Here is a 23214-nt window from a genome sequence, read left to right as displayed (position 1 = left end):
CGCATCTCTTGTTGAGGGTTTACTGTCTGACACTATCACTACACACACACACACACACACACACACACACACACACACACACACACACACACACACACACACACACACACACACACACACACGTCACCACTGTGAGATTCAAATCACCTACCTACCTAGTTACGCATCTAGAGAACACAGTATGAATTGCAAGTGCCACATCAGAGGCCTGACTTAAATGCCGTGAAAATGCATATTTGTAAGTATTAAAACTTCACTACTGTACATCACATGATTGGGGCAAATGTATGTGTATGGACAGGCCAAGGTAAGAGAACCGTGCTTGCCACATGTTATTGCATACTTCTCTGCAACATCAATGTATTGTCATTCATGTGCATTGCATTACTGTTAGCGGCATGTTACAGTATGGGGTGTCAATGACAATCACAATTGTAAAACAGTGGTTTCTCAAGCAAGCATTCATGATAGTTCATACAAGGATGATTGCATGCTAATATTAACCATTTATTGTGTCACTGTCAGTTGTCTTGGTTCATGATTGCACAATGTGCATTGACAATACAAACAGATGCTTCCTAAATATGACAGCAGACTTCTAAATAAATTACAGTGATGAATTATATGTGGAAAGGTTAAACACCATTGTAACAAAGTTGCAAGTGTAATCATTGGAGTGCAGACATATATTAACAAACTAAATGAGTTGAGTCAATATCCAGATGCCTTGGTTTCAGGATTCCAGTAACATATACAGAAGTCGTACAACCTACTCGCATAATTGTTTTGTTTAATTTTCTTTTTAACTCTCTCCATGAAGCCCAACACTGACAAGCTCACTTCTGTGGCTGATGGCAAACTATTAGTGCATGCATTATCATATCTTGAGGTTTTGAACTTAGAATGGGAATTAGCAGTAGTGTGTGATGCCGACCTTCTTGCAAATAAATAATATACACATTACAACCATGTCTGAATCTAATGGAATATAGAACAGATATGTGTTATGGTCATGTTTCACGTGTCATGATTTATACATTTATCATGACAGCTGCAGTTCTTCAATCCTTATATGAATGCTACAGGCAGATTATGATACATATGACAGACCAAGCATAGTATTTCTGGTGGAAACATGGCTTATGAAAACATTTCTGAATCATGAAAGAAGGGGTGGGAAGAGGTGGACAGTTGGTGACAGGAATAGATAAATAGACATACTAAGAGATATATCATTCATTTCTGCACATATTTGTGTTGAGTTACTCTTTGGTTGGTCATTACAATTATTCAAGCAAGATCTGTACAAAATGGTGTTTCCAAAAGGGAGCAAAATGTTGTGTTAAGAAAATGAGCAGCCAACACTTACACCCAAAGGAGTCATACAAAACATTCAAAAACAGATTAGTATACATCTGAATTAAAACCCTGAAACAATTCCAAATCATATCTACAGACTTAAGTATTATCTAACCATACCACATCGGAACTTGTAAGTCACACAGTTCAAATATAACAACAAATTGAAGCAAAAGAAAATGGATGCATTACTCTTCATTGCACTCATGACAATTGTAAAATCCCATAATGTGTGCATTATAGCCATTAGCCTAATAAATATAAAACAGTAAAAGGTAATGATACAGAAGTGGGAACACATGCACACAGGGAGATAATGATAGAGACAGACAAAAAATGTTAAATTTTTCTGGGGGATTTTTTGGCATCCTTGGGGTGTGTTATGTTTTTCCTAATAAGTTATCTGCCATGATATGTACAATTAAGTGTTGCCAATAGACAGCAAGTAGGAGATGGAAAGTGTAACCATGACTGCGATATATTTACTGTTTTGAAAGGGTATTCATAAATCAATGAGACGAGGTGGAAGGTAGACACCAGGCTTCATCACAGTAATGACAATATTAACATTACATAAGATGTATCATCATCATCATCAGCCCCCTTTTTCCCATTTTTTTCTACATGGGGTTGGGGTATCATATTAACTGTCACCGACTCTCTCGATTAAGTGCCATACTCCTGCCTTCTTCAAAACTCATGCCTGACTGTTGCAGATTTTCTTTCACACAATCCATCCACCTCTTTGTTGGACATCCTTGCTTCATCTTACCTTCTTCCTGTCTGTCCCAAATATTCCTCACCAGATTGCCTTCTCCTTTTCTGCACATGTCCAAACCACAGTAACCTGTTCTCTTTGATCTTTTCTGCAATTGGAGCTACTTTGGCTTCTGCTCTTATGTCATCATTTCTTCGTCTGTCCCACAGTGTGCATCCTATCATCCTTCTCAGGCACTTCATTTCCATCACCTCTAGCATCTTCAACTGTTTTGCCTTTACGGTCCAGATTTCTGTAGCATACAGTAGTACTGGTCACACCACTGTTTTGTAGACCTTGCTTTTCAGCTTCTTTAGCATTCTTCTGTCATAGACTACACCCAACACTCTATGCCAGTTGGCGGCAGCCCCTCTGATTCTAGCTTTGACCTCTTCATTCAGACTTCCCTTCTCCTCAACCACCTCTCCAAGATACTGTAGCTGTTTACCTGTTCCACTATCTTCCCTTCTATCTCTGTTCTCAGCTTCTTCTGATTTCCCCAGTTTGCTGCCATTACCACCATCTTATCTGTGCTAGGCTTCATCCCATGTGCCTTCAGTTTTGCATTCCATTCTCCTATCCTTTGCTGATGTTCTAGCTCAGAGTCTGCCTGTAATGCCACATTGTCTGCATACAGCAACTTTGTTGATCCATCCCCTCCGACCTGTTTGCTAATGTAGTCCATCACCAGTATGAACAGCAGTGGGCTCAGAGCTGAACACTGGTGTACACCCACTCCCACTGGGAACCCCTCTGTGAGGCCAAACACTGTTCATACTTGAGTCATTGGGTCCTTGTACATAGTCTGCACTAATTCTACCAATGTTTCTGGGACTTCAAACCACCACAGTACTGCCCAGATCAGCTTTCTTGGGACCTTGTCATATGCTTTTCCCAAGTCTAGGAATGCCCAGTTGGACTCTCTCCTCATCTCTAGCTTCTTCTCAAGTATCTGTCTCCCTGCAAACCTCAGGTCAGTTGTGCTGCATCCTTATCTGAATCTGAATTGCTCATCTCCCATCTTATATTCTACTACTCTGCATATCCATTTATCAATCACCCTCTCCAGAAATTTCATGCAATGTGATAGGAGTTTGATGCCTCTGTACTGCCCATAGGTGTTGATGTCCCCTTTGTTCTTGTACACTGGCACAAATATGCTTATTCTCCAGCCTTCTCTTCACATTGCTATTAGTACCCTCAGAACCCATTTCTCCCCTCTCACCCAGCATCTTTATTATATCTGCTGTGACCTCATCTGAGCCTACTGCTTTCCCTGACTTCATTTTCCTTAGTGCTATTCTTACTTCTTCTAGGGTGGGCTCCTCCTCTTCTCTCATCGTAGGCTGTTTCTGGGGTAGTACAGCTTCTGGAGGTTTTCTTCATTTAGAAGCTGCTGGAAATACTCTTTCTATCTGCCTTTGATGTTCTGTGGACTGGTGAGCAGGTTGTTGCCTGCATCCCTTATGAAGGGTGTCTGACTATCTTCTTTATCTTTCTGTCTTTGCCTTGCAACCTGATATAGTTTCTTTGTGCCACTTACTGAGTCACTTTCCAGAAGTTCATAGAGTGCCTCCGATACCCTATTCTTTGCTAATGCAATTTCTTTCTTAGCTTCTTTGTTAGCCAACCAGTAGTCCTTTCTAGCCTAGTCAGTCTTTTCTATCTCCCACTTCTTCCTGCACTCCTTCTTTCATTTGATGATTTAATATTTCTATCACATATTTTCTCCAAATGTCTGTATTTATCTCCAGTTGCAACTAGGGCAATAGTTGAGGAGGCAATGCTGGCAGGTTGTGACCTAGATGTGTTGGTGTCTGTGTTGCATGTGGTGGTGCTACCACAGCCACCTGTGGAGGTATAAGAGGACCAAACCACAGTGGTCAGTCTAGCTCCTGTGTTGATGATCATTTTGTTTTCAGCAGCAATGTATAAAAAATATGTGAAGAAATAAATTATAATGAGATAGGTTGGAGGAGACAAAAAAGACAGAATTAGATCAATGGCATGTCACATTATTTTCTTATTTCAGTACATAAATCAATACGAAGAATAAATATATATACCTTTGCCACACCCAGATATGAAGTGAAGGCATTAATGTGCCATAAACAGCATTTGCAAATATTGAATTGCTAATTTCATGCAGTATTGCAGTTAATATCTTATAAATACTACCCTGTAAAAATCTAATGTCTGTTTGTGGGTACTGAACCTACATATGATTAAGCTGATGTACTCATTGCATGATATAATCACAAGAGCTATTTGATGCAGGTATGTATGCTTGATATAACAGTTAAGGTATGCCTAATCAAGATAATGAGCAAAAATGCTCCTCTGCCTTACATTCAGAACTGATGCATACTTACCCTGTGCTTCATCTCTCCTTATGCTCTTTATGGTTTCTTCTACAGCTGTACAGTAGAGAAAAAATACATGAAAGCATAATGAATAACTACGTTGGCTGGCTAATCAATGCTATATCATAGATGTGATTGGTCAGTATACTTACACAACTGAGCAGTGTTTGCAGTCTTAGCATCATACTTCCATTAATTCAGGAGGTCCAGTTTGTGACTCTTCATGTCACTGTAGTGGTGAAGACATTGCTCCCCAGTGCATGAAATGCCAGTTGCACTGGAGACAGCCTTGTAAAAGCTATTCCAAGCCTTAGCCTTATATTAAGACTCAGTATAATCCCCCCTGCAGCAGTCTCTGGCTATAGTACTTCATGAGGAGTGCCATAAAAATCCTGGACTCCTCATCAATCCACCTTTGTGCTCTAAGTGGAACACCATCTCTACCTCTGTCAGCCATGTCTGCAGAAGTCAGGCTAGAAATATGTGTCTGAATTGGCACCCAATTCATATTTCACACACAGCAGCTTGTGCACAAAGACACACAGCCTTACCAACTGCATTTGTACAACTGAAAGCACAGCAATGGCTTTGCAGACTCACTAGCATGGATTACATAAAAAATCCCAGAATGTGTGAAATATGGCAGAGAGATTCGTCCATGTGTGATACTCAAACTACTGACCCATGGTCCAGAGTTAAACAATGAAATGCTGTGTGATGCTTGTTATAATCATGGTTGATTGGAGGGCAGATGGTATGTCTTGTGACATGTTGGGCTGATGGGACTTACACAGTAGTAAAACTGGATAGTAGAACCTGGGAGTCAAAATGGATAAGGTGTTAATCTTTGGTTATTAACTGTCAGTGCCACAGGAAAACTTACAGTTAAACATATTAATTATAGATACACTAATTTAAGAATCAAGGGAAATGTACTTAACAGATGCCTGAATGTCTATGTCTTTACTTAGTCATGGGGCTGCAATTCTATGTAAAAGGCAGTATTTGTGTTTGTAAATAAATTGAAGATGCATGCAGCTAAATGACTTGAGTGATACATGGTATGTTAAGTTACATACATACTTCACAAGACATACAGTCTTAAACACATCATATGGTATGTGATAACTCATAAAAATTCTAACAAAAATATTGTGTGCATCATACCCAAGTGCATTCTAAATTAAATCTGATCAATGTCATGTTTAACATAATTTACACACATTACATTGGTCTTCTATATAGCAGGCAGCAATGATTAATTTGCTGCAATAAACATAATTATGATACTCAATGCAGTTATTGTTATTGTTGCATTACTAAGCAAAATGTTATGACAAAAGGAATTCTGATCCCCTCCGGAAAAGTATATGTAAACTGGATTTGAACTCTGCATTAGGTGACCCCATTCTCTAAGCTTGCTTCACTTAACACCTTGTGCCACAGAGAAAGTATTTTGGCAGGTGCATTTTCTTTACTGAGTACTTTCAAGAGTGCTGATAGATGTGCACTGGCTCCAGGCTAGTTTGAGCTGCAGAAGGTGGCCTAAATTTCACGTTTTAATTTTTTTTAGGAAGTGAACTGTTGGTCACTACTAGGAACCACTTGCCACTCAAGAGCACAATGCCAAATGGCATGCAAAGCATGCAAAAAGAAAAAAAGGAAAATTACTCAAATAAAGAAAATATGAGACAAGTACTTAAAATGCACATTTCTGATGTTTGATCAAAGAATTGTTGCAGCATGAACATATACTCACTAAACATCAGTATGTTCACACAAACAGCACCCTCTCTGGATGTGAACCCTATGACACCACAGAATTCACAATACACATTTGAGATTATTATCAATATTTGTCACAGATACATTCATATATAGCAATAAACAAAAAGTTGGTTACATATAGTCAAGCTGTGATATAGTATCAATTGACATTACAGATACAAAAGAAACAAGGTCTGAAAGTTTTCCTTTGTAATTTGCACTTAGCTGTGTGGATGACTGATATTGGCAATAGTTAAAACAATCTTTCCTCACACAATATAAAAACTAACAATTTACAACACTGCATCTCTTTTCATCTCTTTATTTTATTATAATTCTGTTATCTATTCTTCTCTAACAAGACTACTATGAGATTTGCATTGCTTTTGATATCTGTTTCATGGGTACTGTAATCCTTTAGAATTGCAGACAAATTTTATTCACAGGCATGAAGAGCGGTCATAAACACTTCATACGCATTAGGAATGTTGCTGTTCTAAGTCAGACAATGTACCCACAGACTTTCTTGTAAGTTTCTTCTCACTGACACATTCTCAGTAAGTGTACATCAACAAGGACTGACTGTGAAACCCTGATTGTTCCTGCAGTCAGGCTAATCATTCACATTTGCAAGCCCATATCGGATAATATTTCTCAATTCTCATCCTTGCTCTGCTAAGGTGTTTGCACGCAATCAAGTAGGTCTATATTTACCTGCTCTGCACTTAGTGCAGATTGCGGAATTCATGAATGCTAATGAGTTCTTGGCTCTTTTACATATTCACAGTGTTCAGAGGGCTATCTGCATTATATAAAGGTAATCATGTAGGTAAGGAACATTTATCATAGATGGAGAGACTACTTGAATCCAGAGAGCTTGAAAGTGCAATTTGCTTTGAAAACTTGTTCCAACTTTAACTGACTTACTGCAAAGTTATGTTTCATTTTTGTTAATTAATGTATTTTAACCTTACTGATGGACTGCATTTCAGAATACACCTATTGGTTTACTGTCTACATTTTTCTCACTAGCTGTGATTTCTATACCACTAGCTGTTGGCATGGTCATGTATATCAGTTATTTCTTGACATTTAAAAATGGTTCTAAAGAATGTTACCCGACATTTAATGGAAAGTTTTATCTTGGAAGCTGACCATATAGGGAAAAAGAGTATTGTATTACTTAGCAAGATCAAGGCAGGGGGGTTGCATTATTACCACACACATTTGTATTAAGCTTATGATATATGCCTGGCTGCCTTCCGTGGAAGTAGATATCCCACAAAAGTTTTATCTATTTTTCCTTGAAAGGCGTACATTATTTTTGTTAATACTGCAATGTACTGCAGAGTTACGTAAATGTTTGTCTCCTGACGTACTTTTAGCAACTGTTTTTTTTTTCATTTCCTTTCTTTGTTTACTGGGGGGAGTGGGGAGGGAATCTGTATTAAGTTGTGAGTACTCATATGGAACCTACCTATTTCATTTATATTGTGCATGATGGATGGATACATTCATATATATTTTATTTTTTTAACAATCATTTTTGGGTTACTTATGTATATTTTTTTACTTTCATGTTTCCTCTCATACAGGGCTATGGTGCCAAAGATATCTGAACTCTGTAAACTGCTATACAGTGACTCTGAGAATGAAGTGATCACTCAGGCACTATGTTGCCACTGGTCATTCTTGTTAGAGACAGGCAGAGGTGACAAGTCCTCCTATGACCATATCTGGGAGTAGGTGATCAAAGACATCAAAGCAGTAGGAGATCATGGACATACATATTCAAAAATAAGAGGCAGGGCCAGTGACATGATCACACAAGGGAGATGTAGGGCAGCTGCAATTGTCCATGACTGTATGGTCCTGCTACCGAACTACTACTAACTGAAACAGAGGAATTCCTACCCACTGTCAGAGATCCAGATACTTAGTATACAGGGTGCACATAGAATCATTGATGTTGGGCCTGACATGGAAGACAGCCCAAGTGTGTCTACTGCAGAACATGTTTTATCTATCTTTATATGTATATATATTTATATAGAAAGAGAGATACATATATATGTTGCATGCATATATAGAACCACTGAGAATGGTGGGATAGAAGAGATACTGAGGGAGAGAGAGAGAGAGAGAGAGAGAGAGAAAGGAGGTGGGGGGATTCAACTGGACAGTAAATTGTTTTTTGAGATGTGTCTTATTCTGCAGCTGCCAAGGGGACTGTTTTCTATTTCTTGTGATATTTGTGTTGTAATACTTATCATCCATGTGTAATCTTCCTTTCTTATATGTAGACACATCTGGTTCTTATTTTGCATGACCACCTGCACATGGTAATCCCGCCTTTTGTATTCTTATTAATGTACATAAGGTTGATGTATGTCTAACTGAAAGTCATTTTTTTCATTGCATTAGAATCTCTTATTTTTTAATATATGTTTAACATAATATAAGTTTGATCAGTTTGCATTATATATCTCTTTGTTGTGTTGATTACTTGTTATCATAGGTGATCCTGTTAGTGGCACTGTGGAGCTCCTACTGCCTGATATCAGAGTATCAGTAACCTCCAGTGATGAAGGCAGTGATGAACTGGAACAGTCTGTGGGTGCAGAGGGGCAGTCTGACACTAAGGTTGTGTCTCCAACATCCCCTGACCCTATTTCAGACACAGTCAGTATACCTACGCATAACCATAATACAGAAACCTTAGACATAAGACAGGCTGTTGAGGGTGACACTGTTGCTGTGTGTAGTGTGGTTACTCCAGTTACAGAATTGGTTGATTCTCTGCATAGCCATTATGAGAGCAAAGTGCCACACAGGTCGGTTGGTAAAGATGCTCTGAGGAGGCCTGCTCTCCACCCTCCTCCTGATGTTAGTGTGCCAGTAGGTGCCACATGACATATGTGTATGACCTTCACAGAGGCACAAGCATGTTCCACAAGGCCCGCAGAAGAGATATTACTAGAACTAAATATTGTGCATTCTGATGTGTGGGATTACCTGAAATGTGTGGGTGACTCGTTGGACAGGATGAATGACACAATGTATTGTGACTGTTGGGGAAGGGTCAACATCCATACGGCTGGAGAGCCATTACATCATCCAATGTTGGCTAACACTGAAGAGCAGCTACATCATCCAATGTAAGCCAATGTGGCCAAACAAGATCCTGCTCCCTTAGTGGCACTACTTCTGCTGTCAAGGATTGCAGTAGGCAGACATCACTGACATTGTAGCATCCCAAATTCTACTCACGGCCATGGAACTAGCAGTGCCACTCCTGCCAGATGTATTTCTCATGGTCCGGGGCAATAATGCTGATCTGACTAGTCAACCAATCATATATCACACCTGTCTGGGATGCCAAGACATAATGTTAGCACAATGCTTGATTGAGTTAATGAAGGCATGCACGCATTCAAAAAATACTTTCCCATGCCACCACACACACACACACACACACACACACACACACACACACACACACACACACACACACACACACACACACACCTTATCTAAGCAAGTACTGTTGACTGTTATACATATCTTGTCATTGGCCCTGCAAACTGGATACTTGAAGAATACATTTCTGTTTTACTTGCACACACTCACTTCTTTGGTGCCAGGCTTGACCTCCTGCCTCCCTGCCCATCCTGTGCAAGTGATGAGGACTGTGCCCTGCCCTTTGCTCATTTCTTTTTGACTTTGGTCTGTATGTCTGTCTGATATACATAGTGTATAGCTAATGTTTGCTTACTCAGAATCTTCCTTTAATGTCTGATCATCATTCATAATCAGTTGTGAATGATTGCTTCTGTAAATGTTGACCTTCACTGGATTTCTGTAAGTATTCTTAGTAATGCAAAGTAGATATTTAAGTATTGCCTGTTGTTATACTTGTGCAAATGATGCTAACATTCACCAGCACACTGGTTTATATACAGTGTTTAACTGAAATGTTTGATGCACAGCATTGGACAAAATCCATATATTGCAAACATCAGTCATAAGCTATTACTGACATTACTGTACATCTGGGACATGTTCCACCTTAGGGACATATGAAAATTCAAATCTGACTGTAATCAGTTATATAACTGAGGATTGGGTGGCTGCATTATCTGAGCCTTCCAGATTATGATAAAAATTAAATTTTAAATTCTCTCTTGGATAGAGATTTATGGTTTGGCACCTCTGCTGCAGAGATTATAAAACGTTTGTTGAAAGGAGAAAGCTGATTCAGGAAATCTCTAAAATCTGTAATATTTTTCAGTGCTCTTTGCTTGTTTTTTACAGGATCCAGACTTACCTTGCTAATATTGTAGACACAAGGTGTGTTCTTGGGAGGATTGTCTCTGTGTGAAGCTAAAAGAACACAACCATTACGTGGTTAAATAAAGGATGTGCAGTTTTGCAGGTATCAGTTTTAATATTTGTATGTGCTTAGGCTCTCAGTCTTTCACTTAAGTAGTTAGTGTGTATGCTAACCTTTGCCTCTTAGCTAGAGCCAATGCATATCATGCACTCCTGCATCTGCCTGCAACATCTGCTGCTGGTGGTTCTCCCTCAGACTCCTCATCTGTATCTGCCTTTTGTTCTGGGAACTGTGGTCCTGCCCCTAGTTGTCCTTGTTGAAGCAGTTTCCTGAGAATGGCATTGTGCAATATGGAACAGACTGTGAGTATTTCAGCAGAGATTGCTGAGTTGTACTGCAGGGCACCTTCTGAAGTGTCTAGACACCAGATTCCTTGATTTGAGCAAGCCAAATACACATTCTATGGTATTCCTAGAGTGAGCATGGACATTGTTGTATCTTTGCTTGATAGGGTTGTGTGAGTTTCTCATGGTTGTCATGAACCAAGGTTCGAGTGCATAACCTGCATCCCCCACTAGATGCCCTTGTGGAAATTCACCTCTAGCAAACCTTGTGTACAGCTCACAGGTGTACCACATGTGTGAGTAATGACAACTGCATGGGTTATCTGCACAGAAATTGCAGATAATACCTTGGGTATTACAGGCAACCTGACAGTTTACAGTGACATCTTGTCCTTGTTAATGTTCCTCCTTCTCAGCTCACTGAGCTGGGCTTTTATTTTTATGTGTACACAATGTATGGCTCCCAAACCATCAGAGAAGTGTGTACTGCATATATTTTCAGTATGGTTCTTGTTCTTTCCTCTGGGGAGCATGGGAAACAGATATGCTCCCTTTCATGTTGTAGCATTGCATTTAGAAACTGATGTAATATTCTGGAAGCTGAGCCTGTGCCACCCCTAATATATCCCCTGAGAATCTCTGGAAAGTACCTGTAGCTAGTGTACTTAAAGATGCACATACCTTATTTTCTACTAGTATGGGTTCTTCGTGATTTCACTGGGGCCTCAGACACTCAATATTGCTCCACAATTTCTGTGTCATGCAGTCCAGGATAAGTCAAACAAGGTCTAAACGCACTTCTTGACAGCAGCACCTTGGATTAAAGCCTGTTGCACATACAGGTTTATGACAGCAGCAGCAACCCTAATGTTTTCTTTTTTTTTTAAGTATAATCATGGCTATAATCCAAAAGAGGGCAAATGGCTACTCTGAGTGCACATGATTGCTTTATAGGTTCCTAAATAGCTCTACCATATTGGATTGGTTAATTAGCATGTAATAAACCTACTTATGCTTTCATTAGTATATTCTGCCAGTTTCCCTGCTTGAATACCAAATAGCATACCATCGTGTGTTCAGCACGCGGCTCATTATACACAATAGCTGTAGTTAATGCGGCCTTTTCTGAATCCAGCCATGGGATATTGTTTTTTTTTTTAAAATAGCAGTCAATTTTCTAATGACAATAATACTGCCCAGGTTAGTGATACAAGGTTAAAACAAAAATTCCAGTGGTCAGAAGATGCCTCACAATAACCCTGGGCAGTCTGTTATTTCTCTGTAAAATCAACACTGTCAGACAATATAGGTTCATAGGTAGGTACTAGGCTATCGGCCCAAGGGCCTAAGTAAGCCTAGCCAACAAGGTTCCCTGGCTTATGCCACCCAAGAAAGTTAATTGCCTGTGCCCCTGTCGAGCAGAGCCACAGAAGTGATCCCCAGGGTGTATTTCCTATTTCCCATCTACTCAACAAGATTTTTCTTGAAGAGTGCTATTGAGGAACTTTGCCTGACATAGATGGGCAGCTTGTTCCACAGTATAGGAAGTCTCTGGGACAGGAATCTACCCCTTCAGCATGTCCCGTTTATTGTGGTAACAAGGTTTAGGTCCCTAAAGCGTTTAGCTCAGAGGGATTGGGATTTCTTTAGGTGTAGCATGTCCAACAGCTCTGGGTTTAACATAGCTTTATATGTTAGGCAGAGATCTCCTCAGAGTAGGCGATATGCTACAGAGTAAAGTTGGAGTTTTTTGAGACAGTCAGTGTAGGGCATCTGTTTGAGGCCAGTAATCCTTTTTGTGAGGTACTTCTGTGGCCTTTCCAGCTGCTGCATATGTCTTCTGAGGTACATTCCAAAAGGGGCATTGTACTTTATAATGGGTCTAATGAGTGCCGAGTAGAGGGGAACAGTGACCTCTTTTTTCCTGGATGAGAACCCTTTTGTGATGAGGTGTGCCACATAGAAGGATTTCCTGACTACTGTGGTAATGTGATTATCAAAGGAGAGACTACTGTCCACCTGGGTCCCAAGGTCTCTTATCACACATTCGGTGTTAAGTAGACTGTCGTTTATGTGGTAGTTCAGGGGTACAGAGTTTTTACCAAAGGGGATGACAATGCACTTTTTGGCATTGAGCTTGAGGCCATGCCTCTGACACCAGGCATCTGTCTCAGTGAGGCCCTTCTGTAGGATGTCCACATCATTTAGGGACTCGACTATGGCTCCTAGTTTGCAATCATCTGCAAACTTTGTTAGCCAGAGGCCTTCTGTGTTAGCCTGTACTTCAGAGAAGTAGATACTAAACAACAGAGGTCCTAGGACTGAACCCTGTGGTACTCCACTTGTCACTGGTTTGAAGTCAGATTTGGAGTCTGCAACTTTTACAGTGTGGCTTCTGTCAGTGAGCCAGTTGACAACCCATCTTGTGACGTAAGGATTTATACCTAGTTTAGTGAGTTTACTATAATTTCAGAACGGGGGATGGTGTCAAAAGCCTTGGCGAGGTCAAGATAGGCTGTGTGAACCACCTTACCCTCATCTACGGCTTTGGTGACTGCCTCAAAGAAGTTGATCAGGTTCAGATTGCCAGATGCCAGCAATTAATATTTATGTACTTCAGTTATGAATTCTTTGAAGTGTTTTTTACCACCATGAAAAATAAATATTGCAACAACTATACATCTCCCAAATCATAATACCTTGTCAGATAGATATTTATTCATAAAATGCTGGCGCTCCTTATAGACCAGATATATACAGGTATAGTTTGGTAACATGAGGGTACCTGTGGCTGTACACTGCATTTGTAAATAATAGCTCCATTCAGTTTATATATAGGTTCATAGGTTCATAGGTTCATACTAGGCTATCTGCCCTAGGGCATTTATAAGCCTAGCCAGAATGTGTTTGGCTTTCGCCACCCATTTTAAATTTATTTTGCTATGCCCTTTTTCGAGGTTAGTATACTGTGCCTCTATCTAACAGTGACACAGAAGTGATACCCGGGGTAAACCTACGATCTCCCATCCACTCATCAAGATTCCTCTTGAAGAGAGTCAATGAGGGACTCTGCCTAACCTGGACTGGGATTTTATTCCAGAGTGAAGGGAGCCTCTGGGTTATGAATCTGTCCCTCCAGCATGTCCTATTTATTTCAGTGCTGAGGTTCAAGTCTCTCGATGGGATTTGGATTTTCTGAGGTGCAGCATGTCCATTAATTCCGGGTTGGACATGGCTTTATACGTCAGGCACAGATCGCCTCTGAACAGGCGGTATGCCATGGAGTAGAGCTGGAGTTTCTTTAACCGGGCAGCATATGGCATCTGTTTGAGCCCTTTGATCCTCTTGGTGAGGTACTTTTGGGGTCTTTCCAGTTGCTGCAGGTGTCTGGTAAGGTACATCCCAAAGGGGCATTGTACTCAATTATGGGCCTGATGAGGGATGAGTAAAGAGGCACGATGACCTCCCTGATCTAGATGTGAATCCCTTCATGATTAGGTGGGCTATATAAAATGTTTTTCTAACCACTTTGGCCACGTGGTTGTCAAATGAGAGATTGCTATCAACTTGGGTCCCCAGGTTCTTAATTACTTCTTCTGTACTTAATGGATTTCCACCTATGTGGTAATTTGTGGGCACTTTGTTTTTGCCAAAGGGATGACTATACACTTTTGGCATTTAGCTTGAGGCCATGGCTCTGGCACCAGTTGTCTGTTTCTATGTGGCCCTTTTGGTGGATGCTTGGGTCGGCTGGAGAGTCGTTTATGGCCCAGTTTGCAGTCATCTGCGAACTTGGTCAGCCACAGTCCTTCCGTTGGCCTGTACCTCCGAGAAATATATACCGAACAAGAGAGGTCCCAGGACTGAGCCTTGTGGGACACCACTTGTAACTGGTTTGGAGTCCGACATGGCTCCAGCAATTCTAACCATGTGGGTTCTGTCCTTGAGCCAGTTTGCAATCCATCTAGTGACATAGGGGTTTATATTTAAGCTGGTGAGCTTATCTATAATGCCGAGTGGGGTATTGTATCGAAGGCTTTTGCAAGGTCCAGGTAGGCTGTGTGGACCACCTTCCCTCGTCAATGGCCTTGGTGACTGTTTCAAAGAAATCAACCAGGTTTAAGAGGCAGGATCTGCCCTTAACAAAGCCAAACTGGGTAGGATCCAGTGTTTGTAGGTCCCCAATATCTTTATTTATGAGGTCCATGATGATCCTTTCCATAGCTTTGCAGACCAAGCTAGTCAGGCTTATGGGGCGATAGTTTCCAGGATCCGTTGAGGCACCACCTTTATGGAGAGGGACCACTGTTGCTGTACGCCACTCTTTAGGCACATATCCTGTAGTAAGGCTGAGATTGAACAGTAGTTTTATGTTTGGGTTTAGCTCTTCTTTGAGTTCATGTAGGACGCAGCCGGGACACCATCTTGTCCCATTGATGCTGTGTTTTTGCTTTGGAGAGGGCGGCTCTTACCTGAGCATCTGAGATGTCAGGGGGGCAGCACTCTGCTGGGATAGATATTTGCCCTTTTGTTGGGGAGGGGGGAGAAGTTTGCGCTGAACCTGTCAGCTAGGATGTTGGCAATGTCTGTGGGTTCGGTGTATTTTTGTCATTTTGGACTAATTCTGAGCATATCTGGGAATTACCACCCAGATTCCTAACATAACTAAAGAAAGCCTTGTGATTATCCTTAGTGTCCTGTGCAATTTTTCTCTCAAAGCTGGCCTTAGACAATTTTATGTGTGCCCGTAGTTTGGTGCTAATACTGATCAGTGATGCCTTCCCTTTTGGGATTTTGCTTTATCATTTAGTAGCTTCCTCCTTCTATTGTATAGTTTGTTTATGGCTGGGGTCCACCAGACAGGACGTCTGCCTTTGGAGGATTGGGTCTTGGTTTTATTTGGGATCGCATGATCCATGCATTCCTGAAGGTGTTCATAGAATGCGTTTATAAAGGATTCTGCGGTCTGGGCCGTATTTTCCACAGGCCCGGGGGCTTTGAAGGATTCCACCTCAGTTTTGAGGAGTGTAAAGTTTGCTTTAGAGAAGTTTTTCACTGTGGTTTTCTGGGCAGGGGGTGGGGTCGGGATGTGAATATCCAGTGAGATTAGTTTATGGTCTGATCTTACCAGTGAGGGATACACTTCTGGTCTGGAGCATAGAGTCCCCAAGTTGGTGATGATCAGGTCCAGTATGTTTTCCCCTCTTTTGGGAGTGGTAACAAGTTGTTCCATAGCATTTGAGTTTATAAATTCTAGGAACCTTTGGGCTAGGGTGTTGGAGCTAGAGTAATGCTCCCAGTCTATGTTTGGGTAGTTGAAAATATAATGGTGTTTGGAGAGACCTTCATATTTTCCAGTGTTCTCAGGAAGGCCGAGTGGGGTTCCTGGGTTTGGGAGGGTAGTCTGTAGCAGGCTATAAACTGGAAGGCAGTTTTACCCACTGTTAGTTGCACATGGATAGTCTCTGATGCTTCGTGCTTTGCCACCAACCTGGAGGTGCGGGTATCTTTGATGAATATCGATACTCCCCTCCTCTTCTGGTTCGGTCAAGTTTTGGGGCCGAAAAGCATGGTATGAGGTATAACCTGGTAGTGCTGGGGTGCTCTCGTGAGCCCTGAACCAGGTTTCTGTTACTGCACAGATCTCGATGTTCTCCATGCTAAGGAGAGTTTGAGTGCATCTTGAGGTTTAGACTTCTGGCGTTGAGTAGCATTACTCTTAGTTTCTTATCCCTTGTGATACCTATGGAGGTGGGTTTGTCTTTTGAGCCTTGCCTAAAAAGGCACTATGGGGGTAGCAAGAGCCTTTGCCAATATCCGCCCAGGGTGACAGGTGCAAGCCATCCTAAGCAACGTGGCTTGACGAGCATATCATCCCAAGCTGACAGGCATTGGATCCTCTTTGAATGACACCAGTACTTAAGCCAATTGTTGAAATTGATCATCTTGTCTTCATATTATGGCATCATTCTTGGTGAGGGTAAGATGCTACTCAAGGTCAGGGTCATACCGGCCTGGGCTACATGCTCAAAGAGCTCCTTTATGTCTCTTTTCATGTAGTCCAGGTCTCAGGTCATTCACACCAGCATGGACAATGACTGAGTCATATTTGTACTTGCCTTGGAGTGACCTGAGTGCTTGTGTTATGTGGCGGATCCTAGCACCCGACAGGCTGCTCACCGTGACCCTCTCCTTGTTCAGCCTGGTGAGCGGGGCGTCAGTGTGCCTGACGATAGAGTCACCTATTACAAGTGTATCAGGTGTGTTGTTTAGTCTTAAGGGCTGTGACTGTTTGGCACACTGGCTTTGTGAGATATGTGTTGCACGTGTTTTGTTTGGCTGCTTGGGTGTCTGCTTTGGAGGTCTCTGTTGCTTGGCAGATCTTTATTTAGAGCCTCCAGTATGTTTTTGTGTGATTATGTGTTTGGTTTGCTGTCGTGGTAGGTCTATGTGAGACTGGAATTGTAGTGAGTGCGGTTTCCTTCTCCTCCTGACTGGTTATGCCAGTACTGAGTTGAGAGAGCTTAGCCTCCAGTTTGGCTATATGGTTGCATCTCTCACATGTGTTGGAATTTGTTGGGAGGAGGAGAGGGTTGTCTGTGTACATGAGGCAGTTGTAACATTGCCTCAAGATTCCCAGATTCACCAGCTGGACCAGAGAGGAGATTGACAACTGACCTTTGGACATGCTAGAATAATATTGGGAATTCCTTAATAATTGAAAACTAGGGCCAGTGGGAAGTGAGGGTGTAGTGCTTTTAATTTTTAGTGCTGACTTATATAATTGCTTTAGTGAGCAAGTGCCAGGTAACTTAAGTGCAATGTGTTACAGGTAACTTAAATGCAAAAACGACAAACAGTAACTTTCTTTCAAGTGAAACAAGGAAATAAGTACAGTAAGCAATGCAGATATCACTAGTGATCCACAGAAGCTGAGAATTAGGTGGAATTAGTGTTCCAGGAAATAACAAGCAAACAAACAACAAGCATATAAACAAAGCTATATTCAGCAGGCCTGGATCTAGTCTATGCTACAGCAAACAAGGTGTACCAATTTCAGTAAGATACAGTTCAAACATTCAGGCACTATAAACCTTTAACCAGAAATTCCCAGCTCAGAAGGGCAGAGTCCAGCCTCTTCTCCCACAAGAGTGCAGACCACAAACCTTCTTAATGTAAAATAACTGGCCTGAAGCCCAAGTGCTTAAACCAGAACTAATACACTTTAAGAATAACAGACTCTGGGCTCTCAATCAGCAGTTCCCAACTTAGAAGGATGAAAGCTACCTGTCCTGCCACCACAGTGCATGCCACAAACCTTTCTAATGTAAAACAACTGGTCTGAAGCCCAAGTGCTTAATCCAAAAGACTTAGAATGACAGCTAAACTTTAATCAAGTTACTACCAAGCAGTAATAAATACAACTGAATACTTTAGAGAATGCCTGGATTAGTGCTTAAGTTACACAAACAAAGCTAGATCCAGCAGGCCTGAATCCAGTCTATGCCACAGCAAACAAGCCGCACCAACTTCAGTAAGAAGCAGTTCAGATATGCATGCACTATAAGCCTTCAATCAGAAATTCCCAGCTCAGAAGGGCAGAGTCCAGCCTCTCCTCCCACAAGAGTGCAGACCACGAACCCTCTTAATGTAAAATAACTGGCCTGAAAGCCCAAGTGCTTAAACCAGAATTAATACACTTTTAGAATAACAGACACTGAGCCCTCAATCAGCAGTTCCCAACCTAGAAGGATGTAAGCTACCTGTTCTGCCACTACAGTGCAGACCACAAACCCTCTCAGTGCAAAACAACTGGTCCGAAGCCCAAGTGTTTAAACCAGAAGGCTTAGAATGAGTTACACCAAGCAGTAATAAATACAATTGAGTACTTTTAAGATGATGCAAAAGTAAAAAAGTAGGTAGAAACACAAGTACAGTAAAAGCAGATGAAATTTTTTTTTTTCTGAACAAGTGCTGAGATCAAAGAAACAGATTTGAGTGCTGAAACTAAAAAACTGGCTAGTTATAGGAAAAAGAAAACTAAGCTAGAAGGCTTCCCTCCAACACAGAAGGGCTTGGGGGCTCAGAAGCCTACAAATAGTCTATACCACTTAACAGGAAAGGCAGGAAACAAGCTTAATTTTTTTTTTCTGTTTCCCAGATGCTCTCTTTGTACACAGTAGGAGTGCCTGAAATCAGAATATGATCTCACTGCACTCAGTTGAGTGAGCAAATGAGATGGGCCCAGAAGGACTATCCAAACACAAATTTACAAGAGGGGCGGGCAGCTGCAAGGCCACTAAGATTAACACCAAAACAAAAACAGGGAGGGTGGGTGGGACTAACTGAAGAGCAGAGTGAAAACTTCCAGTTCAGCTAATATTCTTTCCACACAGTTAAAATCAATTTAAATACTGTATTTTTTTGTAAAAAAAAGAGCAGATAAAGGTATAAATTCTCTATACGTCCAGTTGAATATAGTAAGTTCTTAGCGCCAAAGCTGAGGTTTTAAGCAGAAAATATTTCACACTGTACCACTTAAATAGGCAAGGACAGGAAATCAAAGAATGTGACTACCCCCACACCTGTAATTACTAGCAAATAACAAAATTCAGCAAACACTGACTAACTTCCAGTTCAGCTAATATTCCTTCCACACTGAAGAGCAGAGTGAAAACTTCCAGTTCAGCTAATATTCTTTCCACACAGTTAAAATCAATTTAAATACTGTATTTTTTTGAAAATAAAAAAGCAGATAAAGGTACTTAAATTCTCTTATACGTCCAGTTGAATATAGTAAGTTCTTAGCCGGCCAAAGCTGAGGTTTTTAAGCAGAAAATATTTCACACTGTACCACTTAAATAGGCAAGGACAGGAAATCAAAGAATGTGACTACCCCCACACCTGTAATTACTAGCAAATAACAAAATTCAGCAAACACTGACTAACTTCCAGTTCAGCTAATATTCCTTCCACACTGAAGAGCAGAGTGAAAACTTCCAGTTCAGCTAATATTCTTTCCACACAGTTAAAATCAATTTAAATACTGTATTTTTTGAAAAAGCAGATAAAGGTACTTAAATTCTCTTATACGTCCAGTTGAATATAGTAAGTTCTTAGGGCCAAAGCTGAGGTTTTAAGCAGAAAATATTTCACACTGTACCAATTAAATAGACAAGGACAGGAAATCAAAGAATGTGACTACCCCACACCTGTAATTACTAGCTCATAACAAAATTCAGCAAACACTGACTAACTTCCAGTTCAGCTAATATTCCTTCCACACTGAAGAGCAGAGTGAAAACTTCCAGTTCAGCTAACATTCTTTCCACACAGTTAAAATCAATTTAAATACTGTATTTATTTGAAAAGAAATAGCAGATGAAGGTACTTAAATTCTCTTATAGGTCCAGTTGAATATAGTAAGATCTTAGCCAAAGCTGAGGTTTTTAAGCAGAAAATATTTCACACTGTACCACTTAAATAGGCAAGGACAGGAAATCAAAGAATGTGACTACCCCCACACCTGTAATTACTAGCAAATAACAAAATTCAGCAAACACTGACTAACTTCCAGTTCAGCTAATATTCCTTCCACACTGAAGAGCAGAGTGAAAACTTCCAGTTCAGCTAATATTCTTTCCACACAGTTAAAATCAATTTAAATACTGTATTTTTTTGAAAAAAAAAAGCAGATAAAGGTACTTAAATTCTCTTATACGTCCAGTTGAATATAGTAAGTTCTTATGTATGTTGTGACAAAGGATAACCATGTTGTGATAAAGTGTAAGCTCGAACTAAGACTGAGCTAAGTGATATTGTCTGTGTAGTTTCCCCTTAAATTCAAACATTTTGTCATAAAAGATAAGCTGACAAAATACACAGAGCTGAATAAACATTGCTGTGCAGTTCAAAAAATCCCTAACTACCCAGATGAGTATTGTCAATCCCCCCCGATGTTCAATATGGTAAATTAGCAGAAAGGAGCTGGTATGGAAATCAAAGCAGAAATGGTCAAAAATGGGTAGCAAACAGGAAGTGACAAAAAAGTACATAAAGATTATAAACAAAAGGAAAGGAATTAAAACAGGAAAGCCTAACATTTATAGTGGCCAGTACAGAGAACTTCTGAACCAGTCACATGTTGATTAAGACTTGATGTACAAATGTCTAATGAGAGGTGAATTTAATCTCTCCTAAAACTATTGAATTTAAGGTGGTAGATTACACTTAATAAATAACTACAATAATTAGAGTTACAAACTTATTTTTCTTAAGGCAATACATGCTATCTCACTTTCTCTTAGTGTGTCAACATCTCAAACTGGTAGCAGTCACATTTTAAAAAGTGTGCATGAGTATCCCTGATTATTTTTGGATTTCTCTCTGATTCAGGAGGCAAAATGTTGAAAGCTATGAATTAAACCAAAAGATGACATTTTAATAATAGCAACTCGGTATAGCTGACTACACACTTAATGATTTACAAAATGTATAAAAAAAGTGGGAGACACAAACAAATACAGATTCTGTAGGATATAACTAGAAATAGCTGCATATCTTGTTGCTAATTGTGATACTCATAGCTGAGGGTCTGCACAATGAAAAGCACAATAACGTGGCAAGATTGTTATAAAATTTACAACATACACTTGAGAAGTATTAGAAAAAATGAACCACAAAAGAGTTATTGAAAATGAAGTGCTGATCACATGGTAACATCCAATACCATCAGTCACAAAAGTAGAAGCAAGACAACCAGATTTACAGTTGAAGAAAAAAGGATAAAAATAGAATTAATCATTGCAACAGTTAAAACCTAAAGATTATAGTGCCCTTTGTATTATAGGTTCATAGGTTCATAGGTTCATACTAGGCTATCTGCCCTAGGGCATTTATAAGCCTAGCCAGAATGTGTTTGGCTTTCGCCACCCATTTTAAATTTATTTTGCTATGCCATTTTTCGAGGTTAGTATACTGCGCCTCTGTCTAACAGTGACACAGAAGTGATACCCGGGGTAAACCTACGATCTCCCATCCACTCATCAAGATTCCTCTTGAAGAGAGTCAATGAGGGACTATGCCTAACCTGGACTGGGATTTTATTCCAGAGTGAAGGGAGCCTCTGGGTTATGAATCTGTCCCTCCAGCATGTCCTATTTATTTCAGTGCTGAGGTTCAAGTCTCGAGCGTAGCTCGATGGGATTTGGATTTTGTGAGGTGCAGCAAGTCCATTAATTCCGGGTTGGACATGGCTTTATACGTCAGGCACAGATTGCCTCTGAACAGGCGGTATGCCACTGAGTAGAGCTGGAGTTTCTTTAACCAGGCAGCATATGGCATCTGTTTGAGCCCTTTGATCCTCTTGGTGAGGTACTTTTGGGGTCTTTCCAGTTGCTGCAGGTGTCTGGTAAGGTACATCCCAAAGGGTCATTGTACTCAATTATGGGCGTGATGAGGGATGAGTACAGAGGCACGATGACCTGCCCTGATCTAGATGTGAATCCCTTCATGATTAGGTGGGCTATATAAAATGTTTTCTAACCACTTTGGCCACGTGGTTGTCAAATGAGAGATTGCTATCAACTTGGGTCCCCAGGTCTCTAATTACTTCTTCTGTACTTAATGGATTACCACCTATGTGGTAATTTGTGGCAATTTGTTTTGCCAAAGGGGATGACTATACACTTTTTGGCATTTAGCTTGAGGCCATGGCTCTGGCACCAGTTGTCTGTTTCTATGAGGCCCTTTTGGAGGATGCTTGTGGCGGCTGGAGAGTCGATTATGGCGCCCAGTTTGCAGTCATCTGCGAACTTGGTCAGCCACAGTCCTTCCGTGTTGGCTTGTACCTCCGAGAAATATATACCGAACAAGAGAGGTCCCAGGACTGAGCCTTGTGGGACACCACTTGTAACTGGTTTGGAGTCTGAGATGGCTCCAGCAGTTCTAACCATGTGGGTTCTGTCCTTGAGCCAGTTTGCAATCCATCTAGTGACATAGGGGTTTATATTTAAGCTGGTGAGCTTATCTATAATGCCCGAGTGGGGTATTGTATCGAAGGCTTTTGCGAGGTCCAGGTAGGCTGTGTGGACCACCTTCCCCTCGTCAATGGCCTTGGTGACTGTTTCAAAGAAATCAACCAGTTTTAAGAGACACAAAGTTATACATTCCTCTCAACTATACAGATTTTCGCAGAATGTCCAGATTTTTCTCATATTTTTGGTATGTTCCTCATGAAACTTGTGTTTTTTTTAACAAATCACTGGGATGATCTAATGATTAAAGTCACTA

The sequence above is a fragment of the Protopterus annectens genome, chromosome 11.part0 (assembly GCF_019279795.1).
Source record: "Protopterus annectens isolate FY-2018-M chromosome 11.part0, PAN1.0, whole genome shotgun sequence".
In the NCBI taxonomy this organism is placed as follows: Eukaryota; Metazoa; Chordata; order Ceratodontiformes; family Protopteridae; genus Protopterus; species Protopterus annectens.
This window is presented reverse-complemented; position numbering follows the sequence as displayed.